The 20762-nt window shown below is 41.1% G+C and overlaps 1 protein-coding gene across 1 annotated transcript in view; it reads right to left on the reverse strand.

Annotated features, from left to right (window-relative positions):
- Positions 1-20762, reverse strand: part of IQSEC3 (IQ motif and Sec7 domain ArfGEF 3) — a gene marked incomplete at its 5' end in the record, with an annotated part of 100850 nt that overhangs the window by 63691 nt on the left and 16397 nt on the right. The window lies entirely within an intron of this gene.

Below are 20762 nucleotides of genomic sequence, written 5' to 3' on the forward strand. Positions count from 1 at the left end.
TCTCTCAACTTGGTTGCCAAAAATGAAAAATCACATAGGCTTCGTAGTCTGGAAATTGGCCTGCCTTGAACACCTCATGAGTGTTGGAGTGAATGTTTTCTTCCATGATGTTTCTCTAGCAATTCAATGATCAAAAGATCAGAGCTCATCTTCTAAAACCTACTTAGCACCTGCTTAATCACCATATTGTTTCTCGGTACAGATTTGTTTTAAGTCATACATCCTTTGTATAGCATTACTATAAATTTGGTTTTTTAATGCTAAGGGATGGGATGAAGACAGGATTCCAACTGACAGACTGTTCCCAGTTTCTCACTAGAATATGTTGATTTTAGAGACCCTATAAAATATCTTAAGCCAAATTCACCTCTGTAGTATAAAATACCATATGCATACACTACTGTTTGGAAAGTGAAAATTCAATGTGACATGCTGACGCAAATGTGTGTCTTTGAGCTATTGTTGGTTCTTCAGAACAGCACAGCTTGGAAGGATAAGCACAAGGCACTGCACTGAGGAAACGGAATTTCCTGTGCTGGAGGAAGAAAATCTGAGCCAATGCTGCTGTGATCTGATCTTTTTTTGGTTAACTAGCTGGGTTACTATAACAGATATGTCAAATATGCCATTCATTTATCACCATCTGCTTCTAGGAATAGAGATATTAATGCCATATCTTCCTGAACAGTTGGTTTCTCAGCTTACTTTAGTCCATATATGTGCCAGGCATTTCTCCTGTATCTACTCACTCTTAACTTAAAGAAATTCTTAGGAAAAAATGTGAGCATGACTGGCAGATGAGTGCATGGATTTCAGAAAGACTTCAGGGCGTTTTGCACCATCTCCAGTGTGAAGAACACGACCGGTGGACAAATGTGTGTGGATGTGTATTAAAGAGAGTCTGAGCATGTAGTGTAGAGTTCATGGGTTTGGGGTCAGAGTCAGACATGCGTCTGGAAGATGGTGAAAATGAGCTGTGGCCTCTTGTGTGCAGGCTCGGTGGGGTCTGCTCTTCTGCCATAGGCCTAGACACTCCCTTTTCTCTTGTTGGTGAGAGGCTACTTGGCAGAAAATTCCTTACTCAAGGATCTAGGCTCCAGATGTCACTAGCAAGACAGAGGAAGATTAGAAAGATGTCACCTGTGGATTCACTGTATTCAGTGAAAATTGTTGCTGACAACTCCATTTTGTTACCCAGAAACACTTGAAGGAAATCTAATCCATTTGTTAAGCCCACAAGGAATGGTTGGGCTAACTGCCAAATTTTTCCTACGTGCTAGAAATGGGTGAGAGCAGAAAAAGGAACGGAAGGAGCAGCTGGTATTCACACATACCCCAGGAATCAACTGGAGAGGGAGAGTCTACACTGCCTACTGGGTCCAGTCTGCCAGATAATCTCCTTGTGACAGCCAGAAGCAAAGTCTGGGGGCGGCTTTTGGACCCACTTTTCATGCTACATGGTGCATTACTCTGTGCAGTTCTGTGGCTCTTGATGCCTCAGCTGCAGTGGGATGAAATAACTTACTTAAGGTGAACTAAGTATGATACACTCACTCTCAGTCATCTGTGGACTGAAGTCATTATAACCAGGGTCAGTCTAGGTGACAGAAATTGTCCACAGGAGGAAACTTAAGGTCAAGTATCTACTGTACAAAGTCTGATCCTTAAAGAAGTAAACATAATGTATTGCATACATATGCAGTGCCTTAATAAAAGGCAGCAGCTTGAAGAGATTTGGAAACAATACTCAGCTTGGACAGAACAAAACATTCAGATTTGGGAAACGTGTCTTGCCTGGGAAAAGCTAGCATTGCTGAAAGCTTTCTGCAGAGGGGTACTTGTATCTGTGATGTAGCTGCATTGGTCTCCCTTATAAAACTACAAGTTGAGGAAATACTCATTAGGTTTATGGAGGATAGTTCTCATGCTCTCCTATTTGTTCAGTGGAAGTGATTCACTCAGAAGCTTCTCTCCTTACTATTACTTTCTTTCCTAAGGCACAGTAGGAACAGGGATGAGGGAAATGATTGTACTTGCTAAGTAATTCCCAGGAAGAAACTTCCTGGGTGGAAGAGGGTTTGTCATCAGCTGCTAGAGCGGTTGGGGGGTTGTGCCTCTCCTGAAATGTCTTTGAATCACATGTCAGTGCTCCCCATTCACTCCATTTAAATTGGATTTTTCTCTTCCAAAGGAACATCAGCCACACAGAGCATGGCTGTCTGCTAATTGGATTGGCCCTTTGTGAGCATAAGAGGAAGAAGGCAAAGAGGCCATGATGGGAGGAACTGCTGTATGTTGGACTATGCAACAGCCCAGTATGCACCATCAGTCTTGTTTAGTTCATCTTTCAATGGTGGAAACAATTGATGACTTACTGTGATAGACAAGTTACAACAACATTTGCTCTAACTTGCTAGCAGGGTGGATAGTGGTACTTAGGAAAAACAGCTACTCAAAAAGAGCAATCTGATATTCTAAGTGTATGTGCACAGCTAATCATGTGGAGGAGATCCTCTAGTGACACATACAACACTCACTTGGAGTGAGCAAAGGCTTAATAAGTTGTAGCAAAACCCATACTTCAGATATCACAACTAGGAGGCTGCTATGTAAATCTGAAGCATTTGTGAGGGGGAGTTTGTGTATGTGCCTGAAATAATTTCAATTAAATAATTACCATAAACAGAACTTCTATTGATTAATTTCTTAATGGAAATATGGTATATTCATACAAAACTACTTTTCCAAGACAACATGTGCCTTTTTCCAAGACAACATCCCTTATTTCCAACTGTCTTCGATATGATCACTTCTTTTAAAGGTTATATATGTAACGGAATAATTACATGTCTGCAAATGCATGCTGATAGCAACCTCCTGTAGCTTTGAAACATCTTTTCATACCTCTTCTGTTTTGTAGTATACAAAGGCCCTTTCTTCTTTGTTCAAATAATAGATTTATAATTACATAAAATGGAAATAGCTGGCAAAAGCTCACTCTTAATTATACCGATGAGCATTCTCCATATCCCCTCCAGTTCTTCATATAATAATTATGGTTTGTCAGCCTAATACCAATGAGTACATTGTCCTCCTAAAGAGATCCAAAACTAGCACTCTGCCCAAATGCCCTGCAAGCAGAATAAACACCTTTTTTCTCATCTCCTATTTTGGGCTGATATGTATGAACACTATAAAAAAAACCTAAGGCTTCTGTTAGTCGAGCTGGCAACCCTTTTCATAATTACCAGGACTGTGAGATATAAATGGAATTTAGGTCTCTCCCTCAGTTAGAAGAAATTATTTTTACTTCTTGAATAGGTGTCAGAATTGGACTCAGTTAAAGGATTTTTGTTATGACTGAGTATTATATCTGTTTTTAATCGGGCTTAGACTTCTTACTGGCTTTACACTCATGTGGCTCATGTTTAACCCCTTAGCACAGGAAGAAAGCCTTGGAATTTTCCAGAGGCTAAAATCAAACTGTCCCTCAGAACTGGAGAATGACACAAAGCTGTATGAAGGAGTGCTGTTCGATAATTCGAAAACCCATAAACATGCAAATTAGCTGCATACACAGAAATGGCTCACCACTGAGCTCTTCATGCACCTTAGCAACACTGTCTTCTGTAGACTTGCTCCTGCATGGACATGCATGGCAAAATTTGCAGCCTGTATCAAGGCAGTTCTGTGTCCTTGCACGCAGCTCTGTATTCAGTGCAGGATACCAGAGTAGCATGACAGTGAATCGCACCAGCTGTAAAAGACAAGCTTAAAAGCTTGTTACTACCACATCGGGCTGATGCACTAAATTTAAGTAGTGGTTTTATTCTGTGTACTCACCAAAGATTACCAAGATTGCTCTGTGGGGTAAGTTCTGGGTACCTAGGACTGAACTGCTCAGACTCTCCTGCATGTTGAGGTTTGCCACAAAACATTATAACAAGGCGAATGCAGTGAGAAACATCACGGCTTGGTTTGACTTCGCTCAGCTTCTCTTGTCTTGCAGCAGGATGCTTCAGGTCCTTGGTTTGGGGCCTTGGCTATGGAAACCCAGTTAACTACCAGACTTGCAGGTATCTGGGTCTGTTGCATCAATGGCACCTACAATTGAAAGTGGAGTGGGAAGGACAACAAGTAGTACTAGAAATGTAAAACTGGACATTGGCTGCTTGGTGACATACACAAGCCTAAATTTTGCTGTTCTCTGATCCCTCAGAGCTGAGGTGCTTCTGCTGTGAAAGGATGAAGAGCAGAGGAAAAGTGCAAGACCAGTTGCAGAGCTGACTCCAATGCCTTAGATAACAGACAGGAATAGTTACCATTGATTCTGGGGAAATTAAATTTCCTCATTTCCCTTTCACACATACTCATGGGCTTCCACCAGAGCCTTGACATATGGAAAGTAGAAAGTGTTCAAGGCTGCTTGTGGACACAGCAGCTGTTTGACACCAAGGACAGCTGAATTTGCATATGTAATTGCCCTGGAAGGAAAATATCATTTGGCACTAATGCAAGTGGGGAGAGAATGCAACTTTTCTGCTCAGCACTTGACCCTCACTTGTACTTGGTTTTGGGTTAGGAGGAGATTTCACAGTTTCTTGAGGCTTCATAAACTCCTGACCTTGCTAAGGTAGCAGAAGAGCAGGTGGAATTAATGAAGTATCCTAAGATTTGGAAAAGCTATGAAAGTTGTTACCTTTCCCCATCTTAACTGCCCAGTTCCTGGGATTTAAAACCAGTAGGACATACAACATGCTGTCAAGTCAATTTATCAAGATGATGATAGTTTAGGTTAGTCTTAGTCCCAGGAGATGGATTATTTTATACTCCTTCTCTGATGCAGCAGCACTGGGAAAAAAACACCACAAAAATGGAGAAGGCATCACTTTTTAACCTGATGCCTTGTATACACTAATTGTTCATCAGAATAGAGAAACAAAAGTTAGCTTACACTCATATATCTGGCCAAAAGAGCAGTGCTACAGTCAGTGACGACTATAGGAGCCTATATAGCCTGTATCTGCAACCAAATGTACATCTCATCTTGAATTAAATGAATACCACAGGATCTCTCTGCAGTGCCTTATTGCAGCTAGCTTGTGCCTTCTGGAAAGTCTTACCTTGCTAAAGCATCTGAATTACAAATCCATTACTGTTCTCTATTTAATAAAGCTTTGAGCTTCCCACCAAGTGCTGGAGTCCTTTGTTTCCTTTATTTGGAAAAAAATATATATACATAAGGCATGGTTCTGGAAACATAAACACAAGAGATTTTCTTGTACTACAGGAGCCTGATTTCTGCAGAGATATTTCAGGAAAGTTGCAGAAAACAATTACTAGAAATCAGAGTGAGGAGCTGTGGGAACAATTATGGGTCTGCTCCTGAAACAAGCTGGCTTATGCAGACTTTCTGACCCTTGTGGTACTTACAGCTAGGCAATCTCCTCCAACAACTGAGACTTAACAAGTTTGCTTCAGTCCCCTGGTGCCAACAGGGCTGTAGCATAAGCTGACACCATGTGGCTCAGCATAAGCTGGCAGTGCTATTTGTGTTTTCACACTTCAGCTGTGAAGCTACATCAGTGATGGTTCCAGACCCTAGATGCTGGGATGTGACAATACTTCCCATCTTGGGAAGAGGTGACAGCAGTGGCAGTATCTGCATCTGGGGTTACTTTAGCACTAGAAGCTGTTGAAGTCTTGATTCCTGTGATGGATGGATTCTGCCTAGACTCTAGTTTAGCCATGGAAGGCGTGTGGTGGGGGAAATTCCACTTTTGGCAGCTGCTGTTTGGTATAAAAAGTCTGTAGCACATGAAGAGATCCCAAAGCTGTAGAAAAGGTGTTGGGAAGACACAAGGAAGCCTCTCACAGAAAAAACAACCTAGTAAAAATAGGATTTTAATCAAAGAAGTGTCAAACAGTGGGAAGCAGAGGTGAAACTCTGGATTAGAAAGAAAAGCTGTCTTCCTTCCTGTTCTCTAAGCATAGGTATGAATTGGTGAGAGGAATTATGACATTCCTAGGCTAGGAGGGCCAGCCTTGCTTGTAGCTGAAACACAGCCCCCTGCATCCAGGGAGTAGCTACACATAGTTGCTCTCAGGGTGACTCCAGAGCAAACAAATTGTGACAGAGATTCATTAGTCACTGGATTTCTTTCATGGCAATGAAACAGAGCTTACTCAGTGTGCCATGGAGACTAAATACTCTCCCTCCTGTGCTAGGAGGGGTACTCTGTCTCCAGGGTCACCTAGTTCTATGCTGTTTACATGCGGTTCTGCTGCACCATCCCAGTCCTACCCTACAGGGAGATACAATTCTTCATGCCTTGTGTCTTGATTCTGGATTGTCAGAATTCCAGTCCTCCCACAGCTGCTATTTGCTCTTCTAAAGGATTAGTACATGATTGCCTACACAGTTAGCAGAGACCAGCATATTAGCACAGCAGAAATGCTCTTGAAATGTAGGAAGAAGCCGGAATGCTGTCCTGGCCTCCTACTTGTGTGCTCTTGAGAAAGGCAGAATTTGAGTTGCAGCTGCAGACCACTAATTAGTCTTTACAGGCCAAGGCCTCCAAGGTCATTTTGGACAGTGGTCTGGAGACCATCTGTAAAGTGAAATTCTTGCTAGACAGTGAGCAGTCACCTGATTAGCGACAAGAAAAAAAAATCAAAAGTGATTAATAGCGGAGGGCAAGTAATACTGAATAATATCCAACCTTGCAGCAAACTGACATAAAACATCTAAATGGGGTGAGAAAGGGGCATCCTCCTTAATTTTTAAATAAAAATTGTTCTGCCTTGCTTGCAAAACCAACAAGTAAATAACATTGAGGGGCAAATCTACCTTTTATACACTTGCCTTCTATTTTAACTACAAAGACATCTCCTCAGGAATTTCCTTATCCCTGCCTCCTCCCTGATCATGAGTACTTCAATACAATGGCCAACATTATATCTGGACTAGATGAAAATAGTTGTATTGATAGCTCCATGTTCCTAAGCTGACCTCTCCATCAAGTAGCAGATCTCCCAGATCAGACTAAACGTAACTCTCATTGCATTTTATTCCCCTTCTCTTTGTACCTCTCCCTAACAGTTGTTTCTCAACTGAATACTGATTGCTTTCACCATCACACTAGTCAGTGCTTACTCAAACCATACAAATTCATACTTCATTGATGTGTTTGTTTCTCCTGCAACTCACCATATTTCAAATTAAGCTTGATGCTAACAGATAATCTCACAGGTCTGCATGGCAGCAGTTATGTCCCCAGTACAGCTCGGATGAAGCTCGGTACAGTAGCCCTTACTGTGATCTGAATCATCATAAGCAAGAGATACTCTGGCAAGAGGACAATAACAGTGGTCACTAGAGATTATGTGGTAAGGTGCTCTGATAGGCAGTTTCTATCAGGAGGAATTTGGCTTTTGCAAGCAAGGATGGATTATGTGACATCTACAAAATGACCAAAGAGATGTCATTAAAAGTACTGGTGTATGTCTATATGTGGTAGAAAGAAGCACTATATTGCAGTCCTGAGATACGGGCCTTTTGTATAAAGCTGAATACCAAAAAAACCCAAAAAACAAAAAGGCTAAGCTGATTCTTGCAAGTCAGCATTTTCTCTCTTTGTTTGCATTTTTTAATTGTGCTGGTGTGGAATTCTCTCTGCTCATGCCAGGCTCCCTCCTTTAAGGAAGCATGGCAGAGTGTAAGGGCTTGGGGCAGCAGGTACATAAAAAGATTAAGGTTTGTCTCTTTAAATGGCAGATTCTATAGCCTTTTCTCTTCCTCCTGCAAAATTATCCTCCTCTGGTTAACTGTGGTATCGACTGCTTTGCTACTTCACTTCATGACTCTATGTCTGTAAAGGGCAATGTCATACTTGGCTGTGTTTTATTTATTCTCTTTCTGCTTTACTCCATTATTTGAAGCATATCTTCCAAATTCCCAAGCTTGAGGTAATTGATGCCACTGTGAGTTTCAGGGCATTTGCTTGGGTTTTGCACCTTTATGCAGAACAATTGAATTCTTTCACTCTTTTAGGCATGTTGAAGACCATCATTTCTTTTTCCCAAACTGAATTAATGGAATAACTAGAATACATAAGACATTTCAGACCCTGTTTCTATATCCTGAGTTACTAGGCGCTTTAATTCCTGTATCTCTAGGAACAACCACTGCCTTAACAATTTTCTTGTAGTGTACCATTTTTCTCTGCACTATATAGTACTAAGACAGTAAAGATCATATTGCCGGCGTTTTGACTCAGCACAGACAAGGTTTACTGGAAGAGTATGTTGGGATGTTCCAGAGAGATGTTATTTAGGAACCTGAAAGGTCTTAGAATAGCAAAAATTCTTCTTTTCTTGCCAAGGTAATGCTCGTTGAACAACTTCAGTGGAAGAGACTTTCTCTTTAGTTCTTATGATGATACGACTTGGAACCTATTCCCACATTCACTTTCAAACAGTGACCCATTCTTTGTTGGACGGGGTCAGAATTTCTCATGTTGAAACCAGGTTGCATTACAGATTGGAGTCTCATGGTTAGGCTGCATTTGGAATGGACCACACTTTGCTAGCATTTATTGAGATTTCACAGTGATGACTGTCATAGGACAGCTTGAGCCTCTTTGCAAAACAGTGCTGAATTGTATAAAAGGCAACAATAGAGAAAAAAATAGGGGGGTTTTGCTGCTTCAGTCATGGAGTGTAAACATATACCATGATTCAATTGCATGTTTAAGGTACCATTGTTAAGAAGCTGTCTGGAGTAGTCAGCTTTCACTGCTTACATGGCTGAAAATGACTAGTTGGTTTGTGTGTTTCAAGATAGGAGGCTATTTAAGAAAAAATCAATAGTCAAACCCACAGTGAATTTGTGTTACAGTGAAACTAAAGTACCAGTGGGAGACTGGATTTTGTGGAAAAGAATCATCTAAAATGACACTTAAAGCAGAATACAACCATACCATAAATTTATTGGCATCAATGGCATTGACATAGTCTCTGCACAGATGTATCTGGTTTTGAGACCTGTAGCTCCAATCTAATTAACAAGTTTAATGGGAATGTCAGCCTTTGATATCAGGAGAAGCAGGATTCTTCTCTTATACAGTAGTTAGGCAAATAGCATTAATTGAGTCATTTTATTTTTTTTTTTTATTTATTTGGCAGCTGCATGCATAAAGTGAAAATCATTGAATAATATATTTAGTGAACTTTGTGATATTTCTTACTCTAGGATCAGTTTGTCCATCTCTATTGGAGAATTTCACAGGTGCCATGTAATGTTTCCATGTAAGCCACTTATCAACAGTTCTAAGACATGACCAGAGATTCTGGTAAGGTTAACCATATTCAAAGATATCCCATTAAAAACAAAATAAAACAAAACAAACAAACAAACAAACAAAAAACAAAAACACCAAAACAACACGTAAGCAAAACATAAATGTATTAGGAGATTCCCCATAAGCAAAAAGACTGGAAGGATTCCAGAAGACCAAAAGATTTCCAATGATGCACAGGGAGACCTCTATATAGATTCTGAAGTACAAAACATAAGGGAGGAGTTTGGAGGCCTCCACACAATTCTTACTCTTTTCAGAGAAAACATTTAATGCTATCAATATACTATCCAGAAAAAAAGATAAATAAAGCTTGCAATGTCTTGGGCCACCTATTTGCTTGTATGGGCATCAGTTCTACACCTAATCATCCTTTGTCCTTGAAGTTTTCTCCAGGCAGAATGGGTTTGGTGGAAAAACAATGTACCCTGGCAGGCTATATGCAGTCCTTTAATATCACACTCTTAAACTGCAGTCCTGGTCTTATTAAACTGTTAGCACTTCTGGTACAGTGAGAGAGACAGATAAAGCCCTAGAATTGTGATAAGTCGACACATGAATACTGTTTCCAAACTTTTTAATCTTTCCCAGCACATACAAAAGAAGCAGCTGGCCAAGAGTAAGGGCTGAAATGGAATCTGATTGTTATTCATCTGGGATCTCCTCCAACTCCCACTAAAACAGTATTTCCACTGAGTTTGTATATGATCTGATTTCAATTCCCATGCAGTGAATCTCAGCCAATTCAGCTCTTAAGGGTTGTCCTGACTCAAATGCTAACTATCTGCATTCAAATCAAAGCTCTTCCTACTTACGAACAGATCTCATTCTTGTGTCTGTTGCATGAGAAATGTCATTTATTGCCATTTCAAGCAGTGGAATAAGTAAACAATATGGCTTCTCACTCAGCAGCCTCCTCTAGCAATGCCTATGTTGTCTTCTCTGTCTTCAATCTTTTTACATTTGTAACACTTTCAAATGGGAATATTTTTCTAAGGGTAGCAGAATCAATAACCTGATCTTAAGAGCCCCTAATGATTCCATGCTGGATACTTTTTGAACATGGCCTTAGAGATGGATTATGTGTGCAGGCATGCAGTTTTGAAAAACCTCTGGCTCATGTATAATCCACAACGTATGATCCAGCACGAGCCACAAAAAAGACTGAAACAACAGCAAGAGAGGTGTGAACTGTCCCACTTATCTGTACAGAGTCTGTGTGCCAGTATTACAAAGTTCTACATGACTTACTGTGTCCCACTAAGCTGCTGCTGAGAGCAGGCACAGCTTGCAGTAGAAGCCAGTATGTGCTTCACTTTCAGGAGAAAGAAGCAGTAGTTCTTAGCTGCCTCATCTCCTCACTGAGATCAGTGACCTCTTGTGGGTGCTAGGAACATCATTTAGGAATGTCTGCAAAGACCTTTGATCCTTGGACTGAAGACACTTTGAAAGAGTGAAGTGGTGGTGGTAGCTGCAAGAATACTTACCCCTGCGCTCCTCTGGCATGTCCCTTTGGGTGAGGGGTGATGATGATTTGTCGAGGCACTCCATGGAAACCTGAGCTACCACAGCCTGTGCTGTGCTTGTTTTCTTAGGTAAACAGGAAATTTCAGACCTTACTAACGTCAATTCTGAACTTCTCAGCAGGGCTAAATTCCATTTGAAGGGAAAGGAGCAGGAGGAATGATCTCTATGTTTAGTTATCTCATATCTTGTCTAACATCATCCTCTCATGAGTGTGCCAGAAGGCCAAAAGAAGACCTCCAATTGTCATGTCCGACCTGCATAACAGGATTTTCTGGTTGTTGATATGGCATGTGGAAGACTCAGTGAACTGTGTTCCTTTTCTACCTAATTCAGAGCGACTGGAGAGACAAACCTTTGCCCTGAATCTGCAGGTCTGTGAACCTATCCCTTTCTCCCTTCCCAAATGAGCTCTGAATCCAGAAAACTTACCTGCAAAAATGCTAAGCTGGATCTGCATTTCAGCCTCCACATTTTTTTCTTAGTCTTCTCACTGGCAAATTTTACCAATACATTTGGAATGCCATACCCATCTACAGATTTTATAGTCAAAACATATTTAAATACCAAAATCTATATTAATCTCTGCTGGAGACTAACAGAACACTTTCACTGTTTTTTGTTTCCTTGAGCTTTCCCAGGCAGCTCTTGCTGCCTTTTCAGGGTCCATCTTCCACCTACTGGGACAGGAAATTGTGTTGTCACCCATATGTCTTAATCACTATCCTTGCTTTGAGGTGCTAGAAAAATAAGAATGTGGGTAAACAATTTAAAACTGCCATCCTGAGAACTCTCTCACCAGACAGTGTTTGTACCCCAAACTGCTCCACCTAACCTGACTCAAAGAGAAAATGGAGTTGTTAAGCATAGCATGGGACTCTCTCCAGCAGAGGCTCTCAAGACCCAAAGTTTAGTGCTGGCTCCGGGGCAACACTAGGAATGTTTCAGTATGGCTGCCTGATTCATCCTCTATTCTCATTTTTGAAGTTGTGGTGCCTTGTATTTTGTCTAAATTAAAATATATTATTGAATTAAGATGATATCTAGAACTCAACTTCAAAAGCTGTCTCAGAAACTGTCTCCCCTTTGTGACAACAATGCAGTCCCACTCATTTCTTTGTTCCACAAAGTGCTGTCAAACATGTCCAGTCATCCAGGGCTCACTGCAACAAAACTGTTCATCTTTCAAAGGCAGCCTTCTCAAAGCTCTTCACAAACCCCACTGGCAGACACCTCGTGCTACCCCCTGCAAGGGAAATGAGTAACAGTCCTCTAGTCACACTGAGGGATGCTAAAGTAAAACGAGGCAATACAATTTGCCCACTGTCACATAGCAAGCTTGTCTGAAGCTCCTACCTTTCTAACACCTTAGTCCTGGTTTCTAAGCAATAGCCCAAGCTTCCTCTCTATTCGGCAGCTGAAACTACTGCAAAAGATTAAGTGGGTACTTGACACCATACTGAACATGAGCCAAAATAATTAATTTCAAAGGAAAGGAAGAAACCAGCACAAAGAATTCAACAAGTTGAGGAGTGAAGAATGTGTGTACTGATTAAGAGACAGAAACAACCTACACTTAACTGCTAAAGCTTGTAGTTGTTGAATCTAGCCTTCCCATACTGCTTCTCCCTGCCTTGATTTGTGATAATTTGCAGAGCAAGAGGTCTCCTTAAATGAGGGAGAAACTTTCTAAAGAACAGAGTGCAAGTCACTTCTACCCAACAGCTCGCCTGACCAGGTGTTCCGCTAAGGGTCACTGTAAGTTCCTTTACTGGATAGTGGCCCCAAGGAACAAAACTGGGCACCTCTCTTTGAAAAGAATGGCATCTGCATCCTAGTACTCTTCTACATAGCCTAAACTGTGGTCCCGAAAGAGTATGTCTGTCTCAGAAGCACTATGCTGTGCCTACCTGAATTAAGTATTATCCTTGCTCTGATAGGACTGCAGATGCTATGGAACCTGTCACTGGAACAGCAAATGAGCTCACATAACCAGAAAAAGACCTTGAACCTGAGTGGTATCAACCTGGTCCCTCCAGGCTGAGGAAACCAATCCATTCAGTACAAGTAGAGAAGGCAACACAAAATGAACTGGAATTAAATGGTTCAGATCACTAATAAACCACAGGAACAGGAATGAAGCTGACCTGTACTGCTCAACTGTTACTAATAGGTTAGCTTTATAGCTATTTCAACCAGTCTCCTCCCCTCCAGAAGAGAACATATAGCCTCAATAACACAGGGAGAACCTCCAGTTATTTGTCAGCACATGAAGTAAGCAACACATTTCTGTTGAAATCACCACCAAAGCTCATAAAAGTCTTGCAGCAGCATACAAATGGGCACAGCAGCATCTGGCTAAACATCTGCTTGTACGTTCAGAGTAGAAAAATGGAGCCCTGATGTCTTCTTACGGAGAAAGAACACTTTCCTGCTTGAGCTAAAAGAGCATCTCTGTGAGAATGCATAGGTGTCATTGGGATTATTTTCTCCAGTCTCCACGCTTACTGAAAGCACACATTCTCCATCTCTCCTAGTACACCACAAAAAGCAGATGCACATATGCACAAAGAAAACCAGAGATAAGGATATATCTAGAAATTGGGCCTATTTCCTGGGATCATTAAAAATGTCAACCTTCTCCAAGGCACACATTAACAATCTACTTGACTCCTCATCCCTTTCCTGCTTCCATTCAGGCAGAAGGTATATCAGGAGGTGGGAAGTACAGCGTAAACAAGATACTTAATTTGGGTTGATACAATAAAATAACCTGCCTGAAAAATTGCAACATTCCCTAACAGGCAACAATAAATATATTTTACTAACTGATTGTCACTAATAGCTACTACAAGCAAAGGAAAAAATAAAATGGAGAGCTGGTAAAATGGAAGCCTCAGCCAGCCAAGAGGAACAAACAGCAACAAACTTTCATATAAGCATGAGACATTCTGTCCTCACCAAACAATGTAGACAAAAAAAATGCAGCCCCTCATGTAATGAGGTTTTTTCCCTTCTGTGCTTGATCCCAGCGCATATTCCTTTATGTGGGATTTCCAGTATGATGGAAGAACATGAAAGCAATGGGCCATACAGTGCACGCAGAATGCAAAGTAGCCTTTTCCCCCGCTTCCATGTTGTCTTAGCATTGTGCCTTGTCTTTGGTTTTAGGTTCGAGAAGGTTGTTAACCTTTGCAGATTCCCACAGGTGTGAGTTCTTCTGCTGAGCCTGCCAGAAGGAAGCCCATCTTGCTGTAACTGTGCTTAGTCATACGGAATAGCCAGGAGTTTTCATCACATTGCAACTCATGTCATCGAGCCTGAACACCACACCACTGCTGTGCAGGCTCCCCCCTCCCGCAGACTAATCTTGCTGTTTGGCATCAGTGGAAGAGCTTTCAGAGTTGAGAAGTACTGGCACACTTGAAATTTCAGCTAATCCCCTTTCAAATGGCATTGTTGCTATTCTGGGAATAATGAGTAGGAAGTTTCCTTGCTCTGTTAATGGGTACAATTAAAGGCAAAATTGTTGAGTTGTTTTCTGATAGCTCACTCCAAAGATGTCATGACCCATACCACTTCTGGTTGAAACAAAAGACGTCAAGGCATTGAAGTTTTTGTCGGGATGACGATTCATTAAACAACAACTGGTCAAAAATTGCTAGAGTCCAAACATTTTCCTGACAAGAAGTGCTTTTTTGGCCCAGAAGGAACACTTAAGCATTTTTAAATGTTAGTTAACTTCTTCTAATGACCTTCCAGTGGAAAATTTAGGAACAAAAAACAGTTTGCTGATTCTTAAGTGTCATATTTTATTCAAAGATACAGGTTCTCATGAGACCTTATCATACACTGAAAATGTGTGGGTGGTTTCTTAGCCAGTTTTAGTGTGCATAAATATTCTCAAATGGTGCCAGAGAGAGATTACAAGAACTCCTTATGCTTGTGCTCAATGGAAAGAGCTTCTGAATTCCAACAAATCTGTGTTACTCCTTAACACGGAGAACCTATCCTCTTGGAGACTAGCCACTAGATGCTGTTATTCTATTAGCACAATTCCATCATCATGGACTAAGTGCAGTGTTTTCTCACTCAGTTGGTAGCTTGATCCATCTCAGCTTAGGGTGGTTGAACTTCACCTGAGAAGTGAAGTTTACCTCCTTGTAAAATGGTGTCAGAACAGTTCCAAACTACCTTGAAGACATGCCAGCCTCCTCTCCCTCACCTACCCCATCTACTAGCACTAGGATGTCTGTTTTCACGCTGCGGCTGTGAGAAGGACATTGCAATGTGATTCATTGATCTGGGACATATCGTGTGCTCCTTCCCATGCAGTAGTGGTGCTCATGGATACATATGTGAATGCATTCGAATTGGGGAAGGGAAGATGTTAGAAGCCTGATTGCTGGAGAAGATGTGAAAGAGGTAAAAATTAATGCCTTGATGCTAATCCGAAGTGTCTTGAGTCCTCAACCTGTGTGAGGGGATAGCTGGGAAAAGAAAACAGCGAAGATACTCTGCCCTCTGTGGCACTAATAATATCTTTTGTAAAATTACGGTAGGGCATCCGTTTTGAATAAAAACAGTAAGTGACTTTTTAAATACTTCTGTTAATCCCCTAAATGTTTTATAAGGGTGGCAGGAGGCACACAGAAACAGAGAGAGTGCCATTGATGTCTAGCCATCTCTAGGTGAGATTTGGCAGTCAACATGCTGCACAGATGTGTTAAGGAGGAGCTTTGAGCCAGGGATATCTAAATAAAACATTTCTCTTGCAAAATATACTGGAGGATCATTTAGCAATTCAAGTCGGTCTAGGAGGATCTAACTGCTCTTTTTCCATGAGTGTTAATTAAAACTAAACACCTGAAATCTCTTGGTGACTTTGGAAGGCTCAGCCTTTTTTAACTCTTTCACAGCAGACAGAAATGCCGCCATTCAGATTTCAAATCTGAGATTTGCTGCTCCACTGTGAGCTCCTGAGAAACCAGTTTCTTTGCCATTGAACGGAATCTCATTTGAAAACAAATGCTCAGATCACTAGGCCATTTTGGGTAGGAACTAAGAGCTGTCCTGCTTGACTACAGATTGCAGGTAAGCTGAAAATCCTACATACGGCTGCAGCATCTCCTCAGAAATCAACGTTCATCAGCAAACAGATAACTAGTTTCCTTAAGCTTATTCTGCTGTCCTAGAGCAAGTGTACAGGCTGGATTACACGAGTTCCCACAAGAGTATGTCATTCTACTGTTTTCAGACCCTTTGTAAGCTTCTGTGTGATTCTTCATCACTTTGCACTAGTCTTTCTGCACTTCTGACTGAACTGTTGCAGTTGATTGGATTACAAAGAGGGAAATTACCCTTACACTTGTGTTTGATACCTTTGTTCCCTCTTACCAGTAGAAAAAGCAGCATGAGGAACCTTTATGTAAGAAAAAATGTGAAAATACTGAGAACATGCACAAATTGAGGCTCATCTTGCTCAAGACTGGCAGTTAGAAATGTTTTAGGAATAAGACCGGCTGTTGCTTGTGTCATATTCTTGCCACCTGCAAAGGTATGCTTCTCTCCTTTAAAAAGAACTGGAGTGAGATCCTTGTGTTTAGAATGACAAAATCCACAGCAAAGTCAGATTCAGAACGACTCCAAAGCAGACAGACTGTGACAAGTTTTCACTGCAGTTGCTAGACCTCCTTCACCGAGTTGAAAAAGTCTGTTAGCAACCCTCAGTGGCCTAGAGCCACACTTCCTCAGGCTGTGCTCCTGTCAGCTCTTATAAGCTGACTCAGTCTAGGTGTGCAGTCGGATTTAAGACTTCCAATAAAAACACAAAGGAGGAGCTGCAGGAAGCGGTTGTCTTCCTCCTGACTCACCACTGCACCAGTGCCATGGCACGGTGCTATGTTGCTCAGTGTCTCTAGCAAGATGTAATGCTGAAGTCACCCAAACTCCTAGTAAGACCAAATGGATTTGTTGTTGTTCCATGCTTGCACATCTGAAGTTGGAGTCTTCTGTCAAACTTCCTTCGGTTAACAAAAATCACTGGGGTTATGGTTATATGCACCAACTAACAGCCTGGTCTTGGTTAGCCTAGCATCTTGCACAACAGATTTTGTGGAAGAAATGACAATTCTGATCGCAAGCGACCGCTGCCTTCTGTTTCAGAGGCAGCTTTTTCTCAGCGGCAGGTAGTGGTCAGTTTGAGTGCTCAGAAAGGTTTCTGTCAATGGAAATTAATATTCTTCTGGCTTGGAAACAAAGTACAATGTCCCTAGGGGCAAGAAGGGAATTCCAGTCTACAGCCATTATTTGATGGAATTGTTTCCAATTACATATCCTCTGAACTCCTTAATTCACAAACTCTTTTTCTAAGGGGAATAATGCTTCTGAGAAGCCTCGTTAAGGCTGCTTATGGAGGGAGAGAATTTCTTAACTGCTTTAGCTAGTGCTTCAGTGCAGGGTATGAATGCCAAAAACCCCTCTAAAGTTCATGCATCTATGAGAAACTAATAGAAATTTAATTGCACTGCTGTGTAAGAGCTCCTGTGAAGTGCACAACAAAGCCTCTAGCAGACCATAGAACTGGGATCATAGAGCAGAAGTGGAATCCATTGGAATGCTCATGGGCACCTTGAGAGCGTGCTTGGAAGAGAAAGTATAGCATGGTTGTGTCAAAGGGATGCTCTGTGGATGATTTGTGGGGCTGGGCACTGCTAAGGACCATACACAGAAAGGAAGCGCATGCCAGACTTTCCTTGGGAAAACTACATAGCAAAGAGACTAAGGGCAAAGCTGCACTTTCACATGTGTACAGTTCTGCATTACACTGATTCTGGAAAACTAACAGTGGCTAGCTGGAATGGATTACATATTAGAGTTTAGCAGGGTACTCCTCAATATCCTTTACTCAACAGTTCAGTGTCATAGCCTTACATTTTCCTTCATGATCCTTAAAATGGGAAACACAATTCTTTGTTTCCTTCCCTATCACCTTCTTCTCTACAACCCAGAGCTGAACTCTTAAACCTCTGAAATGCCTGTAGCTAGACTGACTCCTCAGCTTTTAGAAGCTAAAACACAGCTGAGGGCAGGAGGTGCTAAGGAGATGCTAGCAAGTAGAGGAGTGGTGGTGTTTTGAATCTCTACAAGGTTGTGGTTTTTCTCCTTTATAAAGTACCCAAAGTTTTGTAGTCTCTATGTAGACATGAAAGATGAAAGACACCTTAGTCCAACACAAGAGATTGGTCTTTTCATGTGCTAAGTGCTCTGAACAAAATTCTATAAATGCCTGGAAACAGACTTAGGTTCTTCAATCATGGGCTCCTGAGGTATTATGGATGGGGAGGGAGGAGTTTGATTCTGTGTATGTAAGTCTGTGACTTTTTTTTTTTTTTTCTGGGAGATATAAACCCAAAGTATTTGTCATATTATTTCATGCCATTTCTCTGCCTATCTTATTTTCTAATCAACCATCTCTCTTTCTGAGGTCATTGAGTTTGACTAGCCACACCTTACTTCTACAGTAATGAAGACACTTGTGCAGTATTCTTTATTTCTTTTGCTCCTTTTCAGGGACATTTTCTGCTTCTGGCTTTTGTCCTTTTGCTCTTTTGACAGAGGCTGCAAGTTTGTTGGAAAGTGTTTTTCTGCCTGCAGTGCACGTAGAATAAAAGTGCTGTGGATTTTTGTTACTAGGTCTCTACTGCATGGCTGCTTTTGTCTCCAAGGAACTAGAATTTCTAACAGCTGGTACTGAGAGCTCCAAGTGTCAGGATGAAATTAGGAGATGCCTGCACTTCATTCCCCTTTCTGAGCCTTTCTCTTGCTCATAATGGCTCAGAAAGACTGTGGCAGCCTCAGCATCTTAAAAAGATCCAGGCAAAGGCACTTAGATTTATTGTTAGACCTCAGATAAAATAAAAATCTTCTGTCATTCTGATTATGTTATGTTTCTGACCAATGGGAGATTCTTGGGAAGAAAAACCTACAAGGTACAAGATAAAAAAAAGGAAAGGAACAGAGCATGATGGAAGTACAAGAGGTAGATGTGGAGTGTAATCATGGAGTTTGGGCATCCTAATTCTGCCTTGGCAATTAATTAAACTAGGGATTTTACATCAGCCCAAGGAGTGCTCCAATGAAAGATGAGGAATTGTTAATAATGGAAGGAGATGGACAAGACAATCAGGAAGAAAGAAAAAGGGAATTGTACAACCTTATAGAATTTAAATTCATATGCATCTGGAGGTTGGTCTTCAAAGAAGAATTTGCAGGCTCATCCACTGATGAGCTCCATATGAAATAAAGCTGTGAAGTGATTGTGAATCTCCAGGATCAAGCATTCTAGCACATTTGAGAATGGGAAACTTGCCACATGACCCTTAGTTTTCTGCGAAGTAACAATGCTGGCATCTGAGAATGGACTTCTCAACATCCAACAGTAATAAGGCCATCTGGCCCAAGAGAAGAAACTTTTGATGACAAAATGCCATCTTGCAGAATGTGCTGAGGCTTTGTGACTCCTGGTTGGCATGCACCTCTGAAATGTAGCAGGTCTTATCAGTTGATAGCATTAGCTATTAAGTCATCTTCTCCTTACAACTGTTTGTTGTTTTGCTTTGTTTTGTTTAATCAACCCAGCCTTCTGAAGGAGAGGACTATGCAGAAGTCACTCCTGTGTTTAACTTCCTTCATAAAAACAGCTGTTGTCAGACAGTGTTGGGGCTGGAATGATTACAAGATCCTTTACATAAATTACTCTCCTAAAACTCATTGGTATTAACAAGTTCTTGTATCCATGTTCTCTTTATTATCTCTCCTTCAGAAGGCTTGCAGTCTGTTTCAAGACCCTCAGTCTGTTAAAGGATGAGGCAAAATGAAGGCATCTGAGTAAGTATGCTAAAAACTATGCATGTGTTACAACAAACTGACTGTTGAATTTGTGTGCCCCTGTAAATGTTTTCTAGGGAAATGCAAGGCAAAATAAAGTGTTTTGCTTTTTGTTCCTTTAGCATTTATAAAGGCTGCCTTCATATGACACTGTATTTTGAATTTCATACCTCCTTTCCTCTCACAGTTGTTATTCAAACTATATTTTCTTTTGTGTCACATCCTTACTGAAAGGAATATGGACTTTTTGGTCTTCACAGTGCATGTCAGGGAAGAAATAGGGGATGAGAGATAAGGGTAACTTTTATTCCATTTTGGGAAGGTTTTGATGATGATAATTTTATTTGAACGCTTTTGTGCTTGAATACTGGAGTGTGGAAGGAAAGTAGTGTTCATGTGGCACTCGATTTGTGATACTCCAGCATCCCTGACTGAATCCAACAAAAAGGAGGAAATAGGGGAATGAAGACTTCATGTTTTGAGTGTCTGGAAAACAAAAATCTGTTGGGACTAAAAGGGGCAAGTTAAAGGATAAATATGTTTCTTAATGCACCTTTGTTTCACTCATCATACAACTAAGATGGGCATGAACTTTGAGATATGCAGCACTGCATGGAACTGCTGCTGTGGCATTGAGACCTGTGCTATGTTCACTACTATAGCCAGTTGTCCTCTTACAGGCAACAGCCACCGTTTACTGCCAGCACTACTCTTCTTCTTGTTTGCTTATTCAAGACATTTTTTTTAGTAAGCAATGCAGCCTGTATTTCTACCAAGGCTGAAATGGCCTGTTCAATCCAGCTACTAAAAGTTTAATTAAATCTGCATCTGTTGCCTGTGGGCCCATTAGAGCTCCAAGGGCCTTTGCTCTCTCCTCCCTTATGTCTGTGGCTTTCACTGAATTGGTTTCATTGCCTTCGATGGTTACTCTCCACTTGTGCCAAGGTAAACAAAACAGGAATTATACGCTAAGCATCTAGAAGACATTGA

Source organism: Nesoenas mayeri, assembly GCF_963082525.1.
Source record: "Nesoenas mayeri genome assembly, chromosome: 1".
Lineage (NCBI taxonomy): Eukaryota > Metazoa > Chordata > Aves > Columbiformes > Columbidae > Nesoenas > Nesoenas mayeri.